Source organism: Mustela nigripes, chromosome 15 (assembly GCF_022355385.1).
Source record: "Mustela nigripes isolate SB6536 chromosome 15, MUSNIG.SB6536, whole genome shotgun sequence".
NCBI classification, from domain to species: domain Eukaryota; kingdom Metazoa; phylum Chordata; class Mammalia; order Carnivora; family Mustelidae; genus Mustela; species Mustela nigripes.
This window is the reverse complement of record NC_081571.1, coordinates 10,933,694-10,961,666: the sequence shown is the minus strand read 5'-3', so window position 1 is coordinate 10,961,666 and position 27,973 is coordinate 10,933,694. Positions and strand designations below refer to the sequence as shown.

General features: G+C 39.1%; 1 protein-coding gene across 2 annotated transcripts in view; it reads right to left on the bottom strand.

Annotated features, from left to right (window-relative positions):
• MTUS2 (microtubule associated scaffold protein 2) overlaps window positions 1-27,973 on the bottom strand; it is a 569,391-nt gene that overhangs the window by 528,339 nt on the left and 13,079 nt on the right. For both annotated transcript variants that reach the window (XM_059377684.1, XM_059377685.1), the window contains exon 2: window positions 18,958-19,030. The gene's annotated coding sequence lies outside the window, so the exon portion shown is untranslated. The remainder of the gene's footprint in view (window positions 1-18,957; window positions 19,031-27,973) is intronic.

Sequence of the window (27,973 nt, the reverse complement as noted above, 5' to 3'; positions counted from 1 at the left end):
GAAGTGTGTAAACCTGTTGATTCACAGACCTGTACCCCTGGGGATAAAAATATATGTTTATCAAAATAAAAATAAATGGTGCTGGGAAAATTGGACAGCTACATACAGAAGAATGAAACTCGACCATTCTCTCATACCATACACTAAGATAAACTCAAAAGGGATGAAAGACCTCAATGTGAGACAGGAATCCATCAAAATCCTAGTGGAAAAACGTAGGCAGTAACCTCTTTGACATCGGCCACAGCAACTTCTTTCAAGACAAATCTCCACAGGCAAGGAAAACAAAAGTAAAAATGAACTTTTGGGACTTCATCAAGATAAAAGCTTCTGCACGGCAAAGGACAGGTGAGCCTGGTGGTGGGTATTAAGGAGGGTACATACTGCATAGAGCACGGGGTATTATACATAAACAATGAATCTTGGAACACTACATCAAAAACTAATGATGTATTATATGGTACCAACATAACACAATAAAAAAAAATTCTATTTTGGAGCACCTGGCTGGCTCAGTCTTTAAGAGTCTGCCTTTGGCTCAGGTCATGATCCCGGGATCCTGGGATCAAGCCCTGCAACAGGCTCCCTGCTTGGTGGGAAGCCTGCTTCTCCCTCTCCTGCTCCCCCTGCTTGTGTTCCCTCTCGCTGTATTTCTCTGCCAAATAAATAAATAAAATCTTTTTTTAAATTCTATTCACACATTTTTTAAAAGTTCTGATTATAAGGGAAAAAATTATAATTATGTGTGATGATGGATATTAAACAGACTTGTTGTGGTGATCATTTCACAACATATATAAATATGAAATCATTATGTTATACACCTGAAAGCAATATAATGTTATATGTTAATTATATCTCAATTTAAAAAAAAACAGACTTTCCTAATTCTACAGTTATGTGGGGGGAAATCACTCCCTGATTTCAAAAGCACAGAAGGAGTATGATATAAAATGTGCCCTTAACCAGCATTTCCCAAACTATAATGTGTACACAAATCACCTAAGAATCTTGTTGAAATGCCTATTCTCATTCCGGAGGTCTGATATGGAATTCTAAGATTCTGCATTTTTAAAATGTTCCCACGTTTGGGGACCACACTTTTTAAATAGCGCACCCCTTGAACTGTGGGCAGGAAGTTTTCTTGGGTAGACACCCCTAATAGAAAGATACTTTGAGCATGCATCCTGCAACAGTGTATACTTATTTATAAAGTGCATGTATATATACATACATATGTAATTATATACATGTATAAATTGTATACATGTTTTCTGACCTGTAACTAAAATGACAAGACATACTATCCAATTGGGACAAGCAAGCTACATTGCTGCAATAACAGCCATAAATCCTCATCTGAATAATCTTCTTGAGGATTTTGAATTTTTGGCAAGTCTTGTCCAATAGGATTAGGTTTTCATTACTTCTTAGTTGGTTAAGCAAATGCTCAGGCAAGGAATAGAAACAGTGTCAGTTCTGCCATTTCTTGATGTTCATTTCCACTTTCACTTTTTAGTATCATGGTATATTTCTATTCTTTAAGCCACTTACCTATTTTTTGAAGGTTAATTTAATTAAAACTAGATAATGTAATCTGTAAATCTTCTTAACCCTGCACACACAGTCTGCAAAAGGGACAAGGATCTGCAAAAGGGACAAGGATGTCTCTTCCAGACAGACATGACCTCCCAGCTGCTCCCCCTGCATATCTCAATTCAGAACATTACAGATGACCAAGTGAAGCTGTGTGTGTCCACCCTTAAAGCAAAATATAAAAAAATTTAGTTTCTATTTCATCCTCCATCCCCAAAGGAATTTTACGGCCTCCCCATGGCACCCACTCTGGACCCAGCCCACAAGAGATGAGGCTCTGTGTATTCCTCCAAGAACACAAAAAATGAGATCATTTTCACAGTCAGTGTGCTGCTGCCTTCATGATCAAATGCATGTTCAACAGTTTAACAAATGCATAATTAGTAGAAAATATTTCATATGGAATTTTTCTTTAGGCACCTGCATTTTTAAATTTTTTAATTATTTTTTGTTATGTTAAGTTAGTCACCATACAGTACATCATTAGTTTTTAATGTAGTGTTCCAGGATTCATTGTTTACATAGAACACCCAGTGCTCCATGCAATACCTGCCCTCCTTAATACCCACCACCAAGCCAACCCATCAGATTTTTTTAACCCTTTAAAATCATGCTCCACACTTACACACACACTTTGAACCTCTCCTTACCTCTCCTACGTTTAAAACTTCCAACTAAATCTAAAGTATTTGAAACAACAAAACATTTTATGTAAGTGTTAATTCCAACACAAAATCAGATCTACTTCAGATAATCTGCCACTCCCCATCCACAGATATCTGGCAAGGAAATTTTTTCCAAAGAATTTAGAAATCTTCTAAATTTATATTGCTGGGAAACAAATATACTTAGAGCCTTTTAAAATACTTGGAAGCCCACATTTTAATTTCATTTTTTCACAAGCCATTGAAGACAAACCTCCCAACTACCATCCCCAAACCATGTTTTCCCCTTAACCTCATTCACTTTGTCATCTAACAGATATTCATTCTCTCCTGTGAGCCAGATCCCACCCTAGGTGCTGGAAACAGAGCAGAGGACAAGACTTGCTTCTAGAGCTTACACTGCAGTTGAGGCAGATGAACAAAGGGCTCAGTAATGGAGGAACAGTGTTCAGAGGAGAAGTGAGACTACAGAGGGCAGAGAATATGGGGGTGCTACAGATCAGGGCTCTTCCGAGACACCCCCCCCCCTTCAAAGCCGCTGCATACTATACACGGGCAAGGGATCCTGCAGGCAGAGGGGACCACACAGGCAAACGAAGACAGGATGTGACTGTTACGCTTGAAGAACATCAAGGAGGCCAGTAGGTGGCCCATTCGGAGCATAAGGGTGAAGCCCTGGGTAGCTGCGAAGCCAGTGAAGAGTTGTAAGCAGAGCAATGATGTCTGAATGAAGTTCCAAAGTCTCACTCTGGTTTCAGTGTGGAGAAGACACTTAGAGGAGCAGAGTACAAATGACAGACACCTGCAGTTTGGCTCCTTGGGGAAGCAAGGCCCATAGCTCTAAGACAGGCGCAAAGTCCTCTGCAAGAGCTTCCAAGGGGAAGCATCAGGGACTCCTCACCTGTACACGCCCCTTCCAAATAAACATGCATCTCTCTACCAAATCCTCTTCCTGTGATGTACAATTTTAAGAAGCATCCCCAGAATTAAATACACTTCAGGTCCCTGGTTAGAGCCCTTTTTCACCTGTACCATAGTTGCTGCTCCTTATATCTCCTCCTAGACTCTAAGCTCCTGGAAGGCAAGGACCATATCACCTAAACATATTTACATTTGTATCCAGGACATACACATAGTACCCAATACAAAATAATCAATAAATATTTTCCAAACTATTGTTTTAAGATTTTATTTATTTTTTTGAGAGGGAGAGAGCGAACACAAGTGGGTAAGGGGCAGAAGGAAAAGCAGGCTCCCTGCTGAGCAGGGAGCCCAACACAGGGCTCTATCCCAGGACTCTGGGATCATGATCCAAGCCAAAGGCAGACACTTAACCAAATGAGCCACCCAAGTGCTCCAATATTTTCAAAACTATTTAACACACACAAAACACACATGTGGCGGCTGGGGGTGGGGGGCGGGGGGCTGTTAAAATGTTTTCAAAACAAGTAGTCTGATTTCCCTTCTTGTAAGTCAGAATCAGCCCAAGGCCTTCCAGTACACTTGGTTATCTAAGATGAATTCCATCAATATCAGTATCGAAATGCATGTGTTTGCATGATGGTATTTAAATATACAGTTTAGAATCTTTCAGAATCACTAGATCTGCAGGTAAATTACACAAGCATTGTGCGTTTATTTCTCATAGGTCCACTCCAGATACATTTCCTCACCTTTCTCTACTTCCTACACCAACATAAATAAAGGTTTTTGCTGGAACAGGAATATACTTTACTGCTAAGAAACAGGAAAAAAGACAGCATTGAAACAACCCTCAGAGACACCTCACAGCTCTTACAGAACAAACAAGCTTCAGGCAAGAATAAGCTTTCATTCTTTTCAGAATATGTTTTAACTTGCAAATAAATGATCATTGCATTTAATAGTGATATTTCTCTCCTCTTTGGCAACTGAGAGATACACTCAGCTGCACACAAAAAGGGGAAATTTACATCCAGAAATAAACGAAACCATGGTAAATGGGCAACTGAATATTCTGAATACAAAAATCAAGGTAAATTTTCTCTACCCAGTGGTCTCATATGAATGGAAAACAAGTACCTGTAATAAGGACAGGTTTGATAATGAAATTTTAACACCCAGCATGAGGTTTAATTTTAATGTATCCGTCTAAGATTTTGCTGTAAAATGAATCAACTGTCTAAAGACCGACCTCGGGGATGGTTTAGACATCCCTAAGAAATGCTGCACAAAGAATGAAAGTTCTCTGTAGCAAAATTAAACTTCATTTTTACAAGTCTCTTCTTCCTACTACTGCTTCACATTTTAATGTTAAGCATACCCTCTGGGCAATTTATGTTTTTAATATCGCTCTTCTAAATAGAGGTGATCAAACCCATTGCCGTTGGGAATTTTTTCCAATATCACTAAATTCCCAGCTAAATTTGCTAGGGAGAGAGGGTCCCTGGTGATTCTGACAGGAGTACTGAGCCCAGTGGGGTTGGCTCCGGCCAATTAGCAAAGCGTGGCTTCACTGCCTGAGCTTATACCAAGACCGGGGCAGAGAAGGAGCTGTTCCTGCCTTCCATGTTGTACATGGACCCTGAGGAAACAAGGACTGGCTGATCTCTACCTGTACCCAAAAGCTAGAATGTGGTCCTGTCAATAGGGGAGATTACCTCTGCCTAATATTAGGATAGCATTTACATTTCTGTCTGGGGTTTGCAAGACAAGCTAAAGCACTTGGCACCCCTTCTTTGTCCAGGTAGGTTCTGTCAAAATCAGATCTTAAGCCAGCGGGCAGGGTGCTGAGCATGGACTCTGGCTAAAAGTCTCTTGCCTGGCAGGCATTCATCCAATGGCTCCCTACTGGACAGAAGGGCAATGCTTTCCTGTTCTTACTGCCTGCTTCAGTGATCATAACAAGATGAATTTCTCTCCAGTTAATGTTTTTCTAAACACCTGAGGTTTCTATAGAATGGAGTCCTCCTGATGCTCTCCTTATCTCTACCTACCTCCTTGCTCTGGGATTCACATCCCACATACAATGTACTGGCAACTGTCCCCTGTAAGTCCTGATCACAAACAATGACTGCAATGTTATTGCCTGAATTCAGAGAAATGAAGGGATATATGACCCACTTTAACTCAAATGGTTAAAAATTTCTGATGCAGACAAACTAAGAAAGGATTTCATAAAAGACATAGAACTTGGGCTGAGTCTTGGAAAAAAAAAAAAGGATGGGGGGCATGAAAGTGGCATTCTGGACAGAAGAACGTGGTGAGCAAAACCAGGTAGAGGCAGCATGAAGCATGTTTGGACAGTGAGCAGGGAAATCTGGTTGGAGCAGAGGGTTCCTTTAGGAAAACAAGCAAGAGAGACACTTGGAAAAAGCTTTTCCCAGCAGAACCAGCACAGATGGCAGCCATGAGGCAGGGCCGGGATCCTCTGAGCTTGCTCTCATTTGATCGGTCTGCGTCCCTGGCCGACAGTAGCACTACCATTAAGCTGAGTTTCTATTTCCTCCAGGGACTCTGTATTATGCCCACTTGTTTTCCTACCATAGGTCTCTGTTGAGTTGGCTTTTTGGTACAGCTGTTTACTTGTACCATACATATTCCTCTGTGGCTCCATACCGAATGGGCTTTTGTGAACTTCGGCTGTGCTTTCTGCCTGTTCAGCTTTCCAAACAAGCTGATATTACAGTCAGTGACTTTCTAGCTTCTCCCTTTGCAAGAGCCAGGTGTCTTATTTTACTGATTTAACATTCGCTTTGAATCTTTGAAATGACTTTGTCAACCTTGGCAGCACACTTTTCATTTTGCTACCTATGAAAGTACAAAAAGAGTATTTGGGAAACAAATAAAATGCTATTATCTCTAGGAATATATGCAATAATGCATTCATACATTCATCCAACAAATGCATATTAATTGTGTACTATGTTACAGGGTCTGTGCTAGACACTAGAGATATATTTCTAATGTTCTCCAGAACATGCTAAGCAATAAACAATGTATCTTATGAACTAATATAATAAAAGCAAGCTTGTTAAGGCCTTAAATGACACATCAGAACAGATGGACAGAATAGATAGCATAATATTCCATCCTAAAGCAGCAAAATACACATTCTTCTCAAGTGCACATGGGATATTCTCCAGGATAGATCATGTTAGGCCACAAAACAAGTCTCAACAAATTCAAGAATAATGAAATCATATAAAGCTTCTTTACTAGCCACATGGTATGAAACTAGAAATCGGTTACAAGAAAAACTGGAAAAACTATGAATACATGGAAATTAAGCAACATGTTACAGAACAACTACTGGATCACATAATAGACCAAAAAAGAGACACTCCCTGAAGTGCCAGGCCCTGGGCACTATGCGACCTCTTCATAAAGCCATTACTTTCAATAGTAGGAGACATACTGGCTTTTCTAACATAGAGAAATAGGGAGAGACTTAGACAAAATGCCAAGATAGAGGAATTTATCCCAACTGAAAGAACAAGTTAAGGCTATGCCCAGAAATCTAAGCAAAAAGAATATAAGTAACATGCCTGATGGAGAAATTAAAGCAACAATCATAAGGATAATTCACTGGGCTTGAGAAAATAGAAGACATTGGTGAGACTCTTACAACAGAAATAAAAGAGTTAAAAAAGAATCAACCTGAGATGAAGAATATAATAAATGAGATTGGAAACAGGCTCAATGCAATGAACAGCAGGCCAGAAGAAACAGAGGAATGAATTAGTACCCAGAAGACAAAATGGAAAATAAAGAAGCTGAACAAAAGAGAGAAAGAATTATGAAACATGAGAATAGAGTAGAGATTTCAGTGACTCCAACAACCATAATAACATTTGTATTATAGGAGTCCCAAGAAAAGAAGAGAGAAAAACGGGGCAGAAAATTTATTTCAAGGGCGCCTACGTGGCTCAGATAGTTAAGCCTCTGTCTTTAGCTCAGGCCATGGTCTCAGGGTCCTGGGATTGAACCCTGGGTGGCTCAGATGGTTAAGCCACTGCCTTCAGTTCAGGTCACAGTCTCAGGATCCTGGGATTGAACCCCACATTGGGCTCTCTTCTCAGCAGGAAGCCTGCTTCCACCTCTCTCTGCCTGCCTCTCTGCCTACTTGTGATAAATAAATAAAATCTTAGGGAAAAAAAAGAAAATTTATTTCAAGAAACAATGGCAGAAAACTTCCCTAATCTGGGGAAGCAAACAGATATCCAGATCCAGGAGGCACAGAGAACTCCCATAAAAGTCAACAAAAGCAAACCAATGCCAAGACATATTGTTATTAAATTTGCAAACTATAGTGATGAAGATAAAATCATAAAAACTGCAAGACAAAAGAAGTCCATAACTTACAAGGGAAACACATAAGGCTAGCTGGAGATTTCTCAACAGAAACTTGGCAAGCCAGAAGCATGATATATTCAACATGCTGAATCGGAAAAATCTGTAGCCAAGAATACTCTATCCAGCAATCTATCTCCTATTCAGAATAGGAGAGATAAAGAGTTTCCCAGGCAAACAAAGACTAAAGGAGCTCATGACCACCAACCCAGCCCTGCAAAAAATACCAAAGGGAATTCTTGAAGTGCAAAAGAGATACCAAACTTTACAAAGACAAGAAAGGATCAGAGAAAATCTCAAAAAAACAACAGCAACAAAACAGTAATAAAGTGGCAATAAATACATATCTATCAATAATTACTTTGAATGTAATAGACTAAATACTCCAATCAAAAGCAATACTTATATCAGATAAACTAGATTTTATTGTTTTTATTTTGTTTTTATCCTGCTTTGGTATCAGAGTAGTACTGGTCCCATGGAATGATTTTGAATGTGTTCCCTCCATTCCATTATTTGTAAGATTTTGATAAAGACTGCTATTTATTTTTTTAAATGTCTGGTAGAATTCACCAGTGAAATCATGTGGTCTTGTGCTTTTCTGTGCTGGGAGAGTGACTCCTAATTCAATTTTCATTCTCATTATTGATCTAAGATTTCCTATTTCTTGGATTCAAGATTCATGATGTAATCATGGTAACTTGCATGTTTTTAGGGAATATGTGGATTTTTTTCCTAAGTCATCTGATTTGTTAGCATATGATTGTTTATAGGAATCTGCTATCACACTGTGTATTTCTGTGGTTATCTATTTTATATTATTTTCTCTTCCATTTTTCATTTTGGTTTTTGAGTCTTTTCTCTTTTTTTCTTAGTTAATGTAGTTAAAGCATTGCTAATTTTGTTTATCTTTGGAAAAGCTGGTCATTACCTTCAATGTTACGTTATTGTTTATTATGGTCTTTATTTTATATATACCGGATTTTCTCTGTTATTTCCATCCTCTATTAAATTTCAGCCAAGTTTCTTCTTTTTCTATTCCTTGTGATTTAATATTGCTTTTTTGAACTTTTTTTCTTAAAACAAGCATTTATTGGATAAATTTCATTCTAACACCCACTTTTGCTACATCCCATAGGTTTTAGAATATTGTATTCTTTTCTTTTGTTTTGAGACATATTTTTATTTGCTGTTTGATTTCATATTTGGCCCACTGCTTGTGCAGCACTGTGTTATTTAATAGTTATATATTAAACATTTAATATTTACCAAAAAATGTGAGTTGATGCAGCTATTATGGAGAATGGTGTGGAAGTTCCTCACAAAATTAAAAATATAACTGCCATATGATCCAGCAACACCACTATTGGGAGTCTATCTAAAGAAAATGAGAACACCAATTCAAAAAGATATATGCTCCCCTATTGTCCACTGCAGCATTATTTATTAAAGCCAAGACCTGGAGATAACCCAAATGTCCATAAATAGATGAAAAGATAAAGAAGGTATGGTATATATACAATGGAATACTACTCAGCCATAAAAAGAATGAAATCTTGCCATTTGTAACAACATGGATGGACCGTGAGGAAATTATACTAAGTGAAATAAGTCAGAGAAAGACAAATACCATATGATTTCATTTATACATGGAATCTAAAAAACAAAACAAAATGCAGACTCCTAGACATAGGGAACAGACTGGTTGTTGCCAATTTTGATCTAAGATTTCCTATTTTAGTGGAGGGATACAAAATAAATGAAAGGGATCAAGAAGCACAAACTTTCAGTTATAAAATAAGTAAGTCATGGAGATTAATGTACAGCACAGAGAATATGGTCAATAAATGTGTTAACTTGGTAGGGTGACAGGTGGTAACTAGACTTATCAGGGTGATCATTTTGCAATGTATACAATATCAAATCACCCTGTAGCACACCTGAAACTCCTAAATTATTATGTCAATTATGCCCCAATTTTTAAGAAAGAAAAAAAGCACCAAAAAATAAGGGAGGTCACCAGTGAAAAACTGCTACTAATCATCTACATGCAGTGTTGCCTCCAACCCCCTTTTGTTCAAAATCATCTTTTTAAATATCTTCATGGGAACACCTGATGTGGGATCTTGTAAAATTCTATAGTGAGTATGAGCAATATAGTCTATTCATTCAGACCAAAATTTTGCCACATTGGCACAACTGATATTTTGGGTCAGAAAATCCTTTGTGGGTGACTGTCCTTTGTGTTATAGAATGATGAGCAGCCTTCCTGGCATGCCCAGTCATGACAACCAAACATGTCTCCAGACATTGCCAATTGTCCAATGAGAGAGAGAGCAAAAGTACCCCTATTGAGATCTAGATCATTCAGGCCAAAAATATTCTTTAGTCAATAGCAGAGAGACTGATGGAGGAAAAAGGCTTAGAATATTGTCAAGTGATCATTTATGCAAAGCTTACCAAAAGACTCTTCTATTCAATTTTCTTTAAACTCAACAATCACACCCTCTTTTATTGAAAATATTCCAAAATACTGTTGATCCTTGAACAACATGGGTCTGAACAAGTCTATTATATGTGGATTTTTTTTTTACAGCACAGAACTGTAAATGCATTTTCCTTATGATTTCCTCATCAACACTTTCTTTTCTTAATTTATTGTTTTTATATTTTATTGTTAGTATATTTATATTTTTATATTTATATTATTTTATAATATAAAAATATATATTATATTTATATTTTATTATTATTATATTTATAAGAATTTAGTATATAACATATATAACACAAAATATAAGTCAATCAACTATTTATGTTACCAGTAAAGCTTCGGGTCAGTAGCAGACTATTAGTAGTTAGGTTTAGGGAAATCAGAAGTTACATGTAGGCTTTCAAGTGCACAGGGGAGACCCTTCTCTAACCCCCACATGTTCAAGGATCAACTGTGTTAGTCTCTTGTCCTGCCCCACTAGACACCGCTGTGAATAATTTATTTCTTTTGACTCTTCTAGCTCTTATAGTAGCTAAAATTATTTTTCAGGACAGCAACTACTGTCATACAGTAGTACAGATATAAAACACCAATATCAAATCAATACTGATTGATCCCCAAACATACTAACTGTAAGAGGCTTAGAAAGAATGGAGGAGAGGTGACCTGTCAGTCTCAGTGCCATGCTTCTGCTTTAATCCATTGTTTACATATTGGTCTACCCCATCAGACTGTAAATTCTTAGAAAACGGAAACTGAATTTTATTTCTCTTATGTTTTGAGTATCTAGCATAGTAAGTATCACAAAACAAACATTCAATATATATTTATATACCTGAACTACAGAAAGAGTAGGGAGCAGGAAATATAGATAAGACATGAGTGTGCAGAAGGCCTTACATTTCTGCTGAGGATTTTGACAATACCCTGTAGGTCTACATATGGGGTGGTCAGATATGAGGGCTGAGCCCCACCAAGGGAGAAGGCTCAGGTAAGTAAATGACAGTGTCTGCCATGGAAGAAGGCCTAGCTGCAATTCTCATGCCCACTCTCCCCGCAAGGCTGAGTTTTGCAGACAGTGGACACCCAAATGCTGGAGTGATACGGATCCCACCTGGCATTAGAGAGTATAACTCCAAAGTGGCATCGATCTTCAGGGAAGCTTCCTGGTTTTCTCAGACGGTGCAGATGGAGGAATTAGGCCAGGAAGGGAAAGAAATGAGGCCTTCCCAGCAAAACCACCCTCCCAACTCCTCACTGATATCCTAGCATTTGCCAGAGCAATAAACAAGACAGAAGACACAGTACAAATAACAAACAAGAAAGATGGTGACAAATTCAAAAGAGTCTTAAAAGTCTCAAAGGTCACCTTTAATGTCTTCTGGAATCTACTCTAGGCCTGATAACCTGAATCCACCTCCTGACTCCTTCCCGACCCGGGTCCTTTTCCCTTTTCTCTTGGACCAGTCACTGTCCTTATTCCCTTGCAGGGCTCCCATGCTCCCATTTCTTCCCTCTGAGAGGCAAAACTGTAAATTCCACACTCATCCCCACCTTCTTCTCTGCACTAGATCCAACCAGGAGAATAAAGATGCCATCAAAAAATTCAAATGAGGGGCACCTGGGTGGCTCAGTGGGTTAAGCCTCTGCCTTCAGCTTGGGTCATGATCCCAGGGTCCTGGGATCAAGCCCCACATCGGGCTTTCTGCTCGGCAGGGAGCCTGCTTCCTCCTCTATCTATGCCTGCCTCTCTGCCTACTTGTGATCTCTCTCTCTCTGTCAAATAAATAAAATATCTTTTAAAAAATTCAAATGATGTTGACTCTATTTACAGAGACTCCAAATGGTTCATGCCTGTTTCAGCATATCCCCACTTACTCAAGAACATTACCTAAGCTGAGTTGCTGGCAGACTTCTCTTACCATCCTAAATACAGGCCACTGCATTGGCTCACCCAAGATCTACGGACATCAACTCTTCCATACCATTCCCATCTTAAATGATGAAAACCACAAACAACGAATCCAGCCCTCTGTGCCTTGCTCAGTGTTTTCATCCACCAAATATTTACTAAGGCCCATTATGCGCAAGGCATTGTGTAAATAAAACTGGAGTGAATGAGACGTGGACCATGCCACTGAAGAGGCATAGTGTCCAGTAAGGAAATCACATATCTGTGAATAACTACATTATGGGGTAGAAGGATACATCCCACACAAGACACTGATGAGGTGCTACAGAGCTGGGAGCTTCACAGACTGCCATTTCTGTCATGTCTGACTTTTAGGAAGAGGATGAGTCCTAATACCCTTTTCCTACTAAAATTCATTGGTTTTTTAAAGTGTACATTTTCTTAATAAATGAAAGACTGCTTTGTTTTCTGAATGCACAACAAGAACTGCTTCTACATGAAGTGGAAGAAAACACGAGTTCTTCTGACAAGCAGTCTATTAAAAAGCCACCGTTAAGTGGCATATTGTTTGCACATTTATAATAATCTGTGAGGATGAACTTGCTCAGATAATTTAATTTCTTTTAAAGAGGAAAAAAAAAGAGAGTACAGAACTAAAATATTGCAAGGACACATACAGCTTTTGACTTGATGGACTCAGAAGTATATCTGTACATTCTGGCTGATGTTAAAATGCTCCAATGAACTGAAATATATCTTAGAATTTACAATTGGCCAAGTGTTTCCAATCTAATTCTTTCATGCTTTTTAGTTATTACAGAAAATTGTTATTCTTCTAAATTAAACTCTGAGGTGAAAAACGCCCTGGATTGGAGACCTCAAAACTTAGTTTAGATTTCCCCATGGTTTGTTCTCACGTGGCTTCTACTGGCTTTGACGTTTAAGAATGTTGGTTCATTAACAAACTAGTTCAGCACAGTTATATAAATGTATAAACAGGCTCCTTGGTGACAAGTCATAAATTGAACAGCCCTCCTCCTGTATAAGACTCTTTAATATATCTTATTTTGAGAAAGGAGCTGGGGAAAAAATATTTTTTTTAAATATAAGTTTAGCAAGTCTAGTAATGTCAGCTTCTCAAAGGAGACTTTTAAACATGATCTTACCTGGAAGGGAACGTACCATTTCCTTTGTGCCCAGCACTGTAACATTACTAGATGCTCTCACTTGTTAACTCATTGGATCCTTCCAGAACTACAGGACAGGTGGTAGCCCATTTTAAGGGAAGAATGCAAGTCAGATCAAATGCTATGATACAACCCAGAATGTCACCAAACTCCACAGCATCCTTCGTCATGGCTTGCCCATGACTAGTCTAGTTCCAAGTGACAAACACAACAAGCAGTCTCTGTGTAAAAAAGTGGGAAGAGGAATCCAACTTATCAGGGACCCTCCAACAAAGCCAGTACTTGAACTGAGTAAGTTCTATGCCATGAATAAAGGATTGTTTCTCTCCAGTTTCTTAAATGAAGCTTAGGTATTGCCTTGATCTCTCACTAGATCTCTGCTGCAGAAAGAATCAGAGGACTATGTGCATCTTTAGTTGAGATGGAAGAAAAAGGACCTCACTTCCCAGAGCCACCAGCCTCCAGCCTGTCTTACTCATTGTACAAACATTCATTGAATGCCCAGCATGTGTCAGGCATCAGTGGTGGAGGTATCAGGAAAACAGCAGTGAAAAAGCAAACAGCCCCGCATCAAGTTTACATTCCAGTGATGAGCAGGGTCTATAGGAGCAAGATCAGAAAATGCCGGAGACCCCTGCTCTCTCCACCACCCAGAGGCCAAGGCTGCTCCCCAAGCTACGCTGGTCAACAATCACTTCTGAAAAGGCCATTCTGCCTATCCTGACATCTAAGGGGAATACCCTCATCCTAGCAGCTGAACATTACACACAGACACACACACACACACACACACACGGCATTTTAAAAGATCGGGATGCTAAGCATAAGGAATAATAACCATAAAAATATGATGAAAAGTCAAATACAAAATCCTTTTTAGACAAAGGCAAATCTTAAAAAGCCATTAAAAAAAAGTCATTTAATTCATTCTCTGATCGTTAGATAGAACCAAACTCAACCTTCAAAAGAAGGACAAGGAAATGATCTCCAGCTGATCTCTCTACCCAAGATCCCACGCTGCTGCCCCCAGGAAATCCCTGCCAAATGGCTGATGTCAGCTCAGTTTCTCAGTGTTTCCAAGAGGAAAGGGGTAGGAGGAACCCACATTATACTAAAATGTACTAGAAGTAACTCATAAAACATGTGAATAACCCAACCATTTTAAATTCTCCTGTAATTCTGTGATAATTTTAAATACAATGAACTCATCTGACAGAACATGAGTATCACAGGAACTCTTCCAGGAACCCCATTGTAAATCATCATTAACTGGACACGTGTTCCCGTATCACCCAGCTCCCTATTATCTGCCTCGAATAGCAGGAGGGAAGCCATTCCGTTTGCCTACTGGCGCGCTTACCCATTTAATTACCAAAGATGCCACAATGCCAGTGTGATCCAGGCCCCTGTGTGTGTGTGCCCTGATGACCTACTTTAATAAAATCTGGCCTCGCCTCAAACAGAACACAGGTTTAATTCCCAGCTAGAGAGGCCAGATAACAGTGTGTATCTTAACAGTATGAGCAAGCAGTGCGCGGAAAATTGTGCAGTCTTGTGCACATATAAAAACAGACAACAAAGAAACCTATGTGGTTTCTATCATCTTAACAGGACCAACCAGGTAACGTTTATTGACTCTCCTCGCCCCAACAATCAATTCCTGAAAATTCTGGGCTCTGGATCTATGAACTTAAATATTAAAAATGTGTCTGGCCTTCTCTTCTCCTGTGTTTTCTTTTTTAAGATTTTATTTATTTGAGAGACAGAGACCACAAGTAGGCAGAGAGGCAGGCAGAGAGAGAAAGGAGGAAGCAGGCCTGCTGCTGAGCAGGGAACCTGATGCGGGGCTCGATCCCAAGACCCTGGGATCATGACCCGAGCCGAAGGCAGAGGCCTTAACCCACTGAGCCACCCAGGCGCCCCTCTCCTGTGTTTTCTAAGAAAAAGATGGATATGGGAAAAATACTAACCCCACCTTCCCTGAAATAATGGACTTTAAGACCCTGGAGCTTCTAATCTATCCTCAAAATAATGCTAAAGCAGAAAATAAGACACACAAACTGCTGAGTTTCTTCATATCCTCAAACATCTGAGGATATTTCAGTCCTAGTTGACATTTTGATATTTTAGAATCACAGGACCTTCTTCGGTGGGGGGAAAAAAGCGCCAACATATTCTTTAAAAACCTCTGAGGCCTCTGGGAAACAAATTGCAACCGACAATTCCCTCACATCTCATTATGTGGTGCAAATTTATTTTTAGGCTTCCTCTGGCCTTGTTCAGCTGGTGCCCTCTAATGATAGAACTGTTTGCTCAGTTTTAAAGCAATTCTGTGTATGAAGCTATCGGGCTCCATATTATGAGGGCCAAGACAGGCTGATCTGAAACACATGGAATCTGAGAAAGGGAAAGCCCTTTCAGGAGTCTCCTGGATCTCATCCAGAATCCAAAGGGGCAGCGCAGCAAACGTCATGGTGAAGGGCATGGCTGGCTGCACACACCACAGCTGGAAAATGAGGGCGATGGCATCCTCACAGGGTGTTTAAGGGGAAAATGAGGAAAACAAGTGTGATGGGCTCTGCACAGCACCAGAGCAAGTGAGTGCTCGCTGTGTGTCACATGTTATTAGCATTTAAACACTGTCAAGTGATTTCACTCCATTAAGCAGCCATTAAGTACATGGCGTTAGATACCTAATAAAACCACCTCCATCACATGAGAACCTGCTAACATTCCTTTTTAAAGAGCTACTCTTTATGTCTAAATCTCTCTCACAGCAGAGTATGTACATCTTTATATCATCAACATAAAGAATCTCTGATTTAAAATAATCGAGACAATCATTTGGATCATGTAGTGACAACTGTTTTAATCCAAAAATTATGGAGATTAATGACAATGAGAATGCTGCATTGTTGTTAAATATGTTATTCTGTGTCATTTTAACATTTGTTAGGCTAGTGCTTTCACAAAGACTTCTTTAGCATTTTCTAACAGCAAGTGTCATTTTCCCTACTGAAGGGTAAGGAAAAAGGAACAATGAATTTATTAGCTTAATATCACAGGTGCCAACTATTAGACCCCAAAACATCTTCCTATTCTCACTCTTCCCTTGGTATTCTAAAGGCAAAGGAAAAAAACAGGCATAAAATCCAGACACCTAAGCAATCACCTGGAGGAGGAGGAGGGTACTGATTCATAAAAGCCTCCTAACCCACTCACCCATTTTCCTTCTGCTCCCTCCAGTCATTAAAAAAAAAAAATCTACATCATATCTTTCTTCAAAACACAGATCATGTATGTATGATGGGTTAGAAAAGAAAGGTTTCAGATGTAAATAATAACAGGGCTCCTTCCCCTATAAATGGTTCTCTGAATGAACATGTGTTCCTCTACTTCTGTATTCAGAGCATCAACCCCCACCACACACACAGACACACACACACAGAGGAAAGAAAGGTGGGCTGTGAGCAGGGGGATGGGAAATAAATGTTGACGTTCACTGGAATTACAACAATTCTCTAAAGTCTCTTTATTGTTATTCTTAATGTAAGCAATGTCCTTTGGGGGAAGAAGGGATAGGTAGATGATAAAATAAGAAAACTAGCTTAGCATTCCACAAAAGGGAGCCCCTTGAATTTCCCTTTAATCAATTCTTGCATCGACACCAAGGAAGCAAAAGCTTCTTCTCAGGCCCTGTTGGTTTTTCCGTGACCTGGCATCTTCTCCACCTTCCGTTTCCTCCTTCAGAGGAGTCAACATGATGGCAGCCCCCACCGTCCCTCCACCAGATCCCTTGCAGCTGCCACCACCACCCTGAACATTCCCACAACCATTACCATCTATCCATATCACATTAAGTTTTTTCCCCTATCTGTTCTTCTTGTCCTCAAGAACACACAAGTTATCAACCACCTTCTCCACCTGTCGCCCTATCTCTCACCCTAAAATACTGCTGCACCCTCCTTACCCTGTATTTGTCAATCAATATCTACCCATTAACATCAACTTAACAGTTTTTTGTCTCATCAGAAGATTAATTTAAAACTCTGTTAAAGGGACACCTGGGTGGCTCAGTCTGTTAAGAGTCTGCCTTCAGCTCAGGTCCTGTTCCCAGGGACTTGCACTGGCCCCTTGCTCAGCAGGGAGCCTGCATCTCCCTCTGCCTGCTGCTCTCCCTGCTTGTGTGCACACTCTGTCTCTCTCTCTCTCTCTCTCTCTCTCTGACAAATAAATACATAAAATCGTTTTTAAATAAATAATAAAAATCTGTTAAGTAGGGAAGACCCATCCATTCTGAACACCCTCAACATTTTGAAACAAATTCCTTTAACTGGGGAGAAAAAAAAACACTCAAGTTTAAATAGTTTTTGAGAACACGACCACCACAGAAATGGTAATCTACAGAATAAAGCCCACTTGAGTAATGCTGGGACTCAGAAAGTACATATTCTATAGCACTAAATCACAGGAACTCAGTCCTAAATTTGATATAAACATACAAGTTTAGGTTTTCATTTCCTAGTTTTACCCCTAGAAATCTCAGGCTACCAAAACCACAGAAGCTGCTGTCCCTCTAAGCTTCTTCCATGTCACCCAAGTGTCCAGTGAAAGCCATACCCCATACTGTTGTTTCTCTCCTCTGTCCTCAATGACCACACTTAATAACAAGCTTCCCTTCCTTAGAGTCTACCCTGAATTGAATCCCAACAAAGCAAAGCCAGCCTGGTGGTTGTTCAAGTTGTACACTATGCAAGTCCACCACATTTAAGGGGCCACTAATCACATCATTAGCAAAACTATATATCTTTGTTACAACATTGAGGATTTAAATATGGATAATTTTATTATTTATATTAAAATTTTCCAGCATATGGCAAGAAAGTGTCTTGTTCTAAAAATCAGTATAGTTCAATGATTTTCCATCAGATGGAAGGAAAACGTCTGTGGAAGGGGTGCCTTTGTCTAATTTGCACAAAATGCCATATGGGCCAGCAGCAGCCCTCGGAAAAGCTTCTCTCAAACATTTTAAACTTTCTGTGGTCTTGGCTGTTCACTAAAGCGTCTGCTCTTGGTTTCATAAACTCTGTTTGCACTGCATTAACTACCCCCCTCCCACCAATCTGGGCTTTCTCTCTCAATAACTTCAGCTATCAACCACATCCTCTCCTCAAAGCAAGCCCCTAAGTACTAACTGCATTTTCTTGTCCTATTTTCTGCCAACTGATATTACTAAACACATGTTAACAATAAAATGATAACCTTTTGTCCCAGATTAATTACCGCTAGGAAAGAGATATCCATTATAGACACATTCCACAAATTTAACATTATTAACAACCATGTTGCTTGAACTTGAATTTCATCAATATCTGAATAGATTCCTTACATTTTTTAAAGATTTTATTTATATATAGAGAGAAAGCACACACATGTGTGTGTGAGCAGGACATGGAGCAGAGGGAGAGGCAGAGAGAGAATCTCAAGCAGACTCCAGGCCCGGCACAGAGCCTGACACGGGGCTCAATCTCACGACCCTGACATCATGATCTGAGCCAAAATCAAGAGTCAGATGCTTGATTGACTGAGCTATCCAGATGCCCCAGATTCCTCACATTTTTTTAAAAAGCAGAATTAAAGTTTCCATTTCAGAATTTATTTTAATTGACTTTTCTCATTGATAATATTTATCCAAAATTTACCACCAGCTATTTCCTTTGCATGCCAGGGACCCAAGTCAAATGAAATAATAATAGCGAGCCCCGTACTCACCTTGACCCCCAGAAAAGGAGTTTTACTGCCATTGGTGACAACTTGCCCTAGTTGACAGTCCAGGTGTGGAAACCTTAAAAAAGCAAAAGACAGAGTAAAACTTAGAAGAAAGGAGACAGATTTAGGAAAACATAACCAGTTACTCCATGGTAATAATGCTTCTCCCTGAAAAAATAAAGTTAGTTCAGGAGTGCTCTCATCTCTGCAGTAATTGTACCACAAACAAACTCTCTATAAGTGCTCTTCATAAGTGAAGTTATTTCACAAACTCACCATTTTTCCATTAGCTGCATCTGGGATTTCAGAGATTCTTCATCTTATTTTCAGATTAATCCTCAATGAATACATGACTTCAATTTTCTTTCTTTCTTAATCCCTCAAGTAGTTAATGACCTGAAAGCTGATTCTTAAATACACCATATAACTGAAGCATCTTAAGAACTTAAGATTTGGCTCTTGTCAGGGGAAGAATAACTCTGATGCATGTATAATTATGTGTGTTTGGTAGTTCCTAATTTTCTTAAAGGGCACCAAATTTATACTTTGTTATACTTCTTATTTTCTTCTTATTCAGAAAAAAATAAAGAACTAAAAGAACTATGAGTCCCATAATATTTTTTTTAAATGGCTCCATACCCAGCACAGAGCCCTTTGCAGGACTTGAACTCATGAGCCTGAGATCAAGACCCAAGCCAAGACCAAGAGTCAGATGTCTAACTGACAGAGCCACCCAGGCAACCCACAAGTTCCACAATCTTAACTATAGTAATATTAATTAAGTCTATAATAAAATTGTATTTTAAAAAACAGCAAAAATTACATTCCTCTCTAACTTGTCAAGCAACTTTAGTTTTAGGTAGTAGAAAAAACACAAATTTTCCTCCAAGATGCTACTGCAGTAGATGTCACAGAATGTCTGCTATTATTAACCGAAGTCATATAAAATTTGTGATATCCAACCATCATTTACCTCAAAACCTGATAATTTCATCACTTTTCCAAGCCAAAATAAACAAACAACAACAACAACAAACAAAAACAAAAATAAAAAACAATAGGATTGGACAACAACTTAATCTTCAAAACACCTATTGCTCAGCACATGTCATTTTCCTATGCGCATCAGTGGTTTGGGCATTAACAGCTTCCATTAGAACCTAGCATCTTCATCGTACGTGAAATGTAACAAGTGAATTGCCTCTGGCATTTGGAAGGGCCTGAGCATATCTCCTCAATTCTTTTTTCCAACTCAGTCTATTTACTGCCAACTCCCTCTCAGCTTCCTCCTTGCAACATTAAGAGCCTTTTCCAAGACTCTTAATGTGGCAGAGAGAACAGCTGAGGGCTAGAAGGCAAAAGGTGATGGTAAGAATTCATCTCTATAAGAAGGGAAGGCCAAATGGAAAGCATGTCATAGTGAGTGAGGAACAAGGAGCATGGGGAGGAAAGCAGAAGGGCTGCCCACTCACTAATGCAGTCCGTGTACGGTGGTGAGCATCACACCACACTGGGAAAATTAAACAGGTCCAAGTCCAGATGGGAAGAAGGGAAAGTTTACTTCTGTCTAACATATTTGGTAACCCATCTTATCTTAGGAGCTACAACAAGCAGAACTTCCAGGCCATCCCACCACTGCTATGAACACCTCCACTACCACATGACCCTCACAGCCACCCTCACCACTACAGATGCAATGCAGACATGCACAATACTATTGGAACTACAAACTAACAGAATAGAGGCCATGTGAATGCCCTAGATACAAAAATGTACCTCTTTACACAATTTATTTTCTTCTGAGATGGAGTAGAAACCACCCTAATGATTTCCCTCCTACCAGGAAACCCATTAAATGAGCAGCCTACATGAGCTGCTTTGTTTTTTGTTGTGTTTTGTTGCAAAAATAAGCAGCCAATTGCAAAATAAACTTTTTGAACTCTTCTTAGTACCATTTATCTAGTTCATGTTCCCTATTTTTTATATATTAATTTTTTATTTTTTTAATTTCTTTTCAAGGTACCAGAATTCATTGTTTATGCACCACACCCAGTGCTCCCTATTTTTGAAAATTAATTATCTGAAGAAAAGTTGTGGGGTCAAAATCTGCATTTTGACTGCAGAGCCCCAGCTGACATGCTAGGTGCAACCTATTGTTTGTTCATATCCAATCAGATTTTAAAACACATAGGACCAGGAAAGGAAATGCACGAATAGTAAATCCTACCTTCAGCGGCACTCTTGACTGTTCTAGTACCACCCTTCCCTTTAAAACAGAGGTATTACGATAAAATGTGGATCACTATAATGCAGAAGATATATGTGTTAATGATGGAAATAGCTAAATGATAGCACTAATAATAACAGAGAAAAGAAATCATTATTATTATGATAGGTATGCCAAAAATAAAGAGCTACTACAAATATAAGAGCCTGTAATTAACGGACCAGTTGGAATTGCACCACCCATTGTGAAAGAGTTAGAAACTGACATTATGTTAATACAGTGATGGACTAAGAGTATGAACATAGTTAAGGAGTGTTAGCTAAGGTATGTGAAGACACATGCATGCATGTGTGGAAGCTACCAGGTAATAACTAAGAAAAGCCACTCTGTGAAGAGCCAGGGGCTGCCTAAGAACCAACTGGTCAACCTCTTATGGAAGAGCCCTGGATCACTTTTAATTACTACTGAGATTAGAACAGGGTCGGGATGCCTGGGTGGCTCAGTTGGTTAAGCCGCTGCCTTCGACTCAGGTCATAATCCCAGAGTCCTGGGATCAAGTCCTGCATCGGACTCCTTGCTTGGCAGGGCACCTGCTTCTCTTGCTGCCTCTGCCTGCCTCTCTGCCTGCTTGTGTGTACTCTCTCTCTCTCTCTCTGGAAAATAAATAAAATCTTAAAAAAAAAAAAGATTTTCTCCATTAAAAAAAAAAAAAAGGAAAAAAAAGAACAGGGTCTGCAGAACATCAGCAGGCAACAAAACAGGGAAGCTGACATAAAAGACAAGGAAAGCAGGTGTTACCTAATGCCTTGGAGTCCTATATTAAAAAGACTATATAACTCAACACCAAAAACAAAAACAAAAAACAATGAATAATCCAATCAAAAAATGGGCAGAAGACATGAATAGACATTTTTCCAAAGAAGACATATGGATGGCTAAAAGACACGTAAAGATGCTTAATCACCAGGGAAATGCAAATCAAAGCCACAATGAGATATCACCTAACACATGTCAGAATGACTAACATTAAAAACACAAGAAACAATGAGTGTTGGTAAGGATGTGGAAAAAAAATAACCCTCATGCCCTACTGGTGAGAATGCAAACTGGTGCAGCCATTGTGGTTCACAGTATGGAGGTTCTCCAAAAATTGTTAAAAAGAATTACCATCTGATCCAGTAACTCTATTACTGGATATTTATCCAAGAATATTGGAACACTAATTTGAAAAGACTTATGCACCCCAATATTTACTACAACATTATTTACAATAGCCAAGATATGGAAGCAACCCAAGGGTCCATTGATAGATGAATGGATAAAGAAGATGTGATACACACACACACAAACACACACACACACACACACACACACACACACACACAGATTACTCAGCCATAAAAAGGAATAAAATCTTGCTACTGGCAACAACATGGGTGGAACATGGGTGGAACCAGAGGGTATAATGCTAAGTGAAATCTGTCAAACAGAGAAAGAAATACCACATGATTTCATTCACGTGTGGAATTTAAGAAACAAAACAAATGAAAATTTTAGAAAAGAGACCAAAAAAAGAAAAAAAAAAAAAAAAGACAACGACAACAAAAACAAAAAACCCACTAATACAGAGACTCTTAATACAGAGAACAAACTGGTGGTTGCCAGAGGGGAGGCAGGTGGACAGATGGGTGAAACAGTTGAATGGGATTAAGAGTACATTCATCTTGATAAGTACTGAGAAATGTATAGAATTGTTGAATCAATAAATTGTACACTTGCAACTAATATAACACTGTTAATTATACTTGAATAATAATTTTTAAAAAGAGGGAAAGCTAAATTTAGTTAAAATGGTAGGTAAGTTTAATGACTATTTTTTGAATTCATATAAAAGGACAAAATGAACAGAGAAATTGCAAACAACCATATCTTCCCCACACAGAATGGTTCATTTTTGGAGTGAGCAAAAAACACAAAACCCTAAGGCATAATTTATTCAGAAATTACATCAATCTGATCTTGGTTTTGAGCTACCGACAATATTTTCAAACAACAGGACATAAAGTCAGGGAATTGGTATGCAGCTCTCTTAGCAGACTGCTTATAAGTTTGGTTTGGTTTGAGATCAGGAACAAGACAAGGATGCCCACTTTCACCACTCTTGTTCAACATAGTATTAGAAGTCCTAGCAACAGCAATCAGACAACAAAGAGAAATAAAAGGTATCCAAATTGGCAATGAAGAAGTCAAACTCTCTCTATTCGCAGATGACATGATTCTTTATATGGAAAACCCAAAATACTCCACCCCCAAACTACTAGAACTCATACAGCAATTCAGCAACGTGGCAGGATACAAAGTCGATGTGCAGAAATCAGTGGCTTTCTTATACACTAACAATGAAAATACAGAAAGGGAAATTAGAGAATCGATTCCATTTATTATAGCACCAAGAACCATAAGATACCTGGGAATAAACCTAACCAAAGAGGTAAAGGATCTGTACTTGAGGAACTACAGAACACTCATGAAAAAAATTGAAGAAAACACAAAAAGATGAAAGACCATTGCATGCTCTTGGATCGGAAGAATAAACATTGTTAAAATGTCTATACTGCCTAGAGCCTCTATACTTTTAATGCCATTCCTATCAAAATTCCACCGGTATTCTTCAAAGAGCTGGAGCAAATAATCCTAAAATGTGTATGGAATTAGAAGAGACCCCAAATCGCTAAGGAAATGTTGAAAAACAAAAATAAAGCTGGGGGCATATGTTACCTGATTTCAAGCTTTATTACAAAGCTGTGATCACCAAGACAGCATGGTACTGGCATAAAAACAGACACATAGACCAATGGAACAGAGTAGAAAGCCCAGATATGGACCCTCAACTCTATGGTCAATTAATCTTCGACAAAACAGGGAAAAATATACAGTGGAAAAAAGACAGTCTCTTCAATAAATGGTGCTGGGAAAACTGGACAGCTATATGTAGAAGAATGAAACTTGACCATTCTCTTACACTGTACACAAAGATAAACTCAAAATGGATAAAAGACTTCAACGTGAGACAGGAATCCATCAGAATCCTAGAGGAGAACATAGGCAGTAATCTCTTCGATATCAGCCACAGCAACTTCTTTCAAGATATGTCTCCAAAGGCAAAGGAAACTAAAGCAAAAATAAACTTTTGGGACTTCATCAAAATCAGAAGCTTCTGCACAGCAAAGGAAACAGTCAAGAAAACAAAGAGACAACCCACGGAATGGGAGAAGATATTTGCAAATGACAGTACAGACAAAAGGTTGATATCCAGGATCTATAATGAATCCTCAAACTCAACACACACGAAACAGGCAAACATATCAAAAAATGGGCAGAAGATATGAACAGACACTTCTCCAATCAAGACATACAAATGGCTATCAGACACATGAAAAAATGTTCATCATCACTAGCCCTCAGGGAGATTCAAATTAAAACCACATTGAGATATCACCTTACACCAATTAGAATGGCCAAAATTAACAAAACAGGAAACAATGTATGTTGGAGAGGATGTGGAGAAAGGAAAACCCTCTTACACTGTTGGTGGGAATGCAAGATGGTGCAGCCTCTTTGGAGAACAGTGTGGAGATCCCTCAAGAAATTAAAAATAGAACTTCCCTATGACCGTGACTTACTTCTTAAGAGTTGGTGCAGCCACTTTGGAAAAGAGTGTGGAGATTCCTTAAGAAATTAAAAATAGAGCTTCCCTATGACCCTGAAACTGCACCACTGGGTATTTACCCCAAAGACAGAGGTGCTGTGAAAGAAGGGCCATCTGTACCCCAATGTTCATAGCAGCAATGGCCACAGTCACCAAACTGTGGAAAGAACCAAGATGCCCTTCAAAGGATGAATGGATAAAGAAGATGTGGTCCATATACACAATGGAGTAGTATGCATCCATCAGAAAGGATGAATACCCAACTTTTGTATCAACATGAATGGGACTGGAAGGGATTATGCTGAGTGAAATAAGTCAAGCAGAGAGAGTCATTGTCATATACTTGTGTAGCATAAAGAATAACATGGAGGACATTGGGAGAAGGAGAGGAGAAGTAAGTTGGGGGAAATCAGAGGGGGGAGATGAACCATGAGAGATTGTGGACTCTGAGAAACTGAAGGTTTTGGAGGGGAGGGAGTACGGGGTTGGGTGAGCCTGGTGGTGAGTATTAAGGAGGGACGTTTTGCATGGAGCACTGTGTGTGGTGCATAAACAATGAATGCTGGAACACAGAAAAGAAATAAAATAAAAATAAATAAATTAACACAAAAATGAACCACATATACATGTAAACATCATAAATCTATTTTAGAGCAAGGAAAAATAGATAGCAAATTTCAAATAGTTACTACATTAAAAAAAAAAAATTTCTTTAGTGTTGCCCACTGCCTAATATGTAATATATTCTAAACTCCTTTGCAGGTACCCTCCAAAAACATGGCTCCCGACCCTACTTCAACCACACCACTCCTTCAGCCACCCATTCATAACCATGCTCTGGCTAAACCAACCTTCTAAGCAATTTCCTGGGCAGGACTAGTTTAAGCATCCCTTATTTTGCCTTTGCCCTTTACCTACCTCATGTTCCAGGGTGGAGCTCAAACTTCTCTTCTTTATGAAGCCCTTCCTGACCACTACTGGTCCCTACCCAGTTAGAACTCACCACTTCCTCTGATGGGCACTATAGTAGTTAGAACAATAAAGTAGGACTTTACTTGTCTCCATTATTACCTGTCTGTTCATAGATATGGGCTATATAAATTCTGAGAACAGATATCAGCAAATGTTTTCAAAATAAATGCAGTGTTAAAGCCAAAACCAGAATCTGAAACTGGATCCAACTCAAAACCAGTGTACTACGCTGTGTCTCTTGAATCTGATTTTATAAAAATAATTCCATAACCATCAATACAGTAGCCACTTAGCCACGTATCTCTACGGGATGCTTGGGAAGTGGCTAGACTGAACTGGAATGCACTGTAAGTTTAAAATACACACTTTGGGGCACCTGGGTGGCTCAGTGGGTTAAGCCGCTGCCTTCAGCTCAGGTCATGATCTCAGGGTCCTGGGATAGGGTCCTGGGATCGAGTCCTGCATCGGGCTCTCTGCTCAGCAGGGAGCCTGCTTCCCTCTCTCTCTGCCGCCTCTCCATCTACTTGTGATTTCTCTCTGTCAAATAAATAAATAAAATCTTAAAAAAAAATAAAAAATAAAATACACACTTTGAAGATTCAGTATGACAAAAGGAATATAAAAGATTTCAATGTGGGGGCACCTGGGTGGCTCAGTGGGTTAAGTCACTGCCTTCAGCTCAGGTCATGGTCTGAGGGTCCTGGGATCGAGTCCCGCATCGGGCTCTCTGCTCAGCGGGGAGCCTGCTTCCCTCTATCTCTCTCTCTCTGCCTGCCTCTCCATCTGCTTGTGATCTCTCTCTGTCAGATAAATAAATAAAATCTTAAAAAAAAAAAAGATTTCAATGTGTTAAAATGATAATATTTTGGATATGTTTGGGTAAGTAAAATGTGTTAAAATCAATGTGTTTCTTTTTGTCTTCTTTATTTGGCTACTAGAAAAACAATACACATGTGGCTCACGTTATATTTCCATTGAATAGTGTTACTCTATGAAGTATGACTTTTCTCACTGATAAATCCGTTAGGATGATGCTAACTTTTCCTAGAGATTACAGACCACAGACACCCAACTGCGCCACTGTGTCACGTGGCATGGCCCTGCTAGATATACAGAGTTTGTGCCTACATTCCAAACTCACAGAATATTGCTTTCAGAGTTCTGTCAGCTCGCTGGGGTTCTTCTCCACCATCAGCTGTTGGTTCTTCCACACGTAACTCCTAAGGTTTCTAATTCTCCAATATAGTTATCTTATGAATTCTGAGGCAAAGGCCAGTAGAAAAAAGCAGGGCCAGGACTAGGGAGAGGCCAACCACTTGCCTCAGGCACAAAATTTATTTACTTTTAAGATTTTATTTGTCATAGAGAGAGAGAGAGCATGACTGAGTGCATGAGTGGGGGTCAGGGGCAGAGGGAGAAGCAGGCTCCACACTGAGCAAGGAGCCCAATGTAGGACTCAGTCCCAGGACCCTGGGATCATAACTGAGCCAAAGTGAGATGCCTAACTGACTGAGCCACCCAGGCATCCCTCAGGCACGAAATTTAAAGGAAACCAAAAACTCAGGAATAGAGAAAAACACAAGAATCAAGATGAATAATAATAACAGCATTGTCATGTAATTCACCTACTGTAAAATTCACCATTTGAAAGGGTACAATCCAGTAGTTTTAATACATTCACAATGTTGTTTAACTATTGCCAGTATCAAATTCCAGAACATTTGCATTATCCCCAAAGAAACCCCATCTCAATTAGCAGACACTCTACCGCTCTCTCTCTGCCCACCCCAGGCAACCACTAATCTGTTTTCCATATAATTTTGCCTATTACGGACATTTGATATAAATGGAATCACATAATATGTGGTCGTTCGGGTTTGACTTCTGTCAGTTAAAATGTTTTCAAAGTTCACCTATGTTATACCATGAGTCAATATTTCATTCCTTTTTATGGATGATAATAGTTTATGAATATACCACATTTTGTTTATTCATTCATAAGTTAATGGGTATTGGAATTGTTTCCAGTTTGGAGCTATTAGGCACACATTGGTGTACATAAATTTTCAATTCTCTTGGGTATAAACTTAGTAATGAAATTGCTGGGTTAT